The sequence below is a fragment of the Schistocerca piceifrons genome, chromosome 2 (genome assembly GCF_021461385.2).
Source record: "Schistocerca piceifrons isolate TAMUIC-IGC-003096 chromosome 2, iqSchPice1.1, whole genome shotgun sequence".
In the NCBI taxonomy this organism is placed as follows: domain Eukaryota; kingdom Metazoa; phylum Arthropoda; class Insecta; order Orthoptera; family Acrididae; genus Schistocerca; species Schistocerca piceifrons.
In genome coordinates, this window is record NC_060139.1 from 794,567,055 (window position 1) to 794,568,534 (window position 1,480).

Here is a 1,480-nt window from a genome sequence, read left to right on the forward strand (position 1 = left end):
TCATGACACTTTTCGTTAGTTACAGGCCATTGTATATACGTTAGTGTCTTTAACGCAGTGAGTTTAAGATGTGACATATAGTTACGTAAGGAGTCTGGGACCATTTTAGCCATTTGAAGCTCAGAAACTCAATTTCATTTATGCTTTTCGTGAAAACTCATCTTCAGAATGGCAAAGGAGGTACGGCACTTTATAGACTCGGTATGGCGTCGCGGGTCAGTCATAAATTTCATAGTGAGTTGTAATATTAAGTAGGTGACTCTCACATGATGTCATACCGAGTGTACGAAGCACCTTATCTCCACCTTTTACCGAGCGAGGTGGCGCAGTGGTTAGCGCACTCGACTCGCATTCGGGAGGACGACGGTTCAATCCCGTCTCCGGCCATCCTGATTTAGGTTTTCCGTGATTTCCCTAAATCGCTTCAGGCAAATGCCGGGATGGTTCCTTTGAAAGGGCACGGCCGATTTCCTTCCCCATCCTTCCCTCACCCGAGCTTGCGCTCCGTCTCTAATGACCTCGTTGTCGACGGGACGTTAAACACTAATATCCTCCTCCTCCTCTACCTTTTCGGGGCAGTTTCCCACCTGAAAGACGAGGGAGTGCCATGAACCTCTGTCCGCCCTCCGCTCTCCTTGTTAACGCCGTTGGCTGAAAGAGAGATATTTTTTATTCAAAATTTTAGCAGTGGCCGGGGTCGAACTCGGGATTCAGTACGTTTTACTGGTCAAACACGCTTCTCCTAGACCACGGGTGAAATATGCCGATTACTACATTGAACATGAATTTCCGAAAAGCCTTCCTATGCTAATATCCCATGCGAATAACCAGGTCTTGCTGTAGTCGTCTGTTAATTTTCCTAGGTTTGCGTGACCTGTCAAAGAGAATAAAGCGGTGAACGAGTTTACTGTCCGTAGGAGTAAGCCAACAGTAGACTGGCCTTCGTTTGAATGTTTCGATAGTTCATCTAACTGATTAACTGGAATCAGACGCAGTCATACTCCAGACTGAGGGAGAGGCTACGCCAGCGAATACCGTAGGCATCTGCAGTTATGAATCACAGTACTCACTCTTTAAAAAGACTCCTCGTGCGGATGATACGAATCGCAGTGACATCAAGGTTAACACAAGGCCTTGGTCATTATCTAATCTAGACATGATTTCGTGTGAGTATCGGTCGTATCCGATGCTGTAAAACGTCTGTATTTATGAGTAAAGTTTGCCGCTAGGGATAATGGAAGTAACCAAATGTTCCCCATTCGCTAACTGCAGTTCCGATAGTGAAAGTAATATGTTGAATGTGAGACCCAAGCAGTCGTTACGGATCCGTTATACAGGGTATAACGGGTATAAATGTAAATATTTGTTTGTGACTGAGGACGGTGTACTGAACAACATTGTATCAGTGTTTACGTCATCTGCAGACTAATAATTACAGCTATTACAAGTCGTATGTTTTCAGGTTGGTTAGAACGACAAA

At 44.8% G+C, this 1,480-nt stretch overlaps 1 non-coding gene across 1 annotated transcript; it reads left to right on the plus strand.

Annotated features, from left to right (window-relative positions):
- The first annotated feature begins 314 nt into the window (after positions 1 to 314).
- On the plus strand, positions 315 to 387 carry Trnaa-cgc. Its single transcript has one exon. It is a non-coding gene; the product is annotated as a tRNA-Ala (tRNA).
- Positions 388 to 1,480: the final 1,093 nt, after the last annotated feature.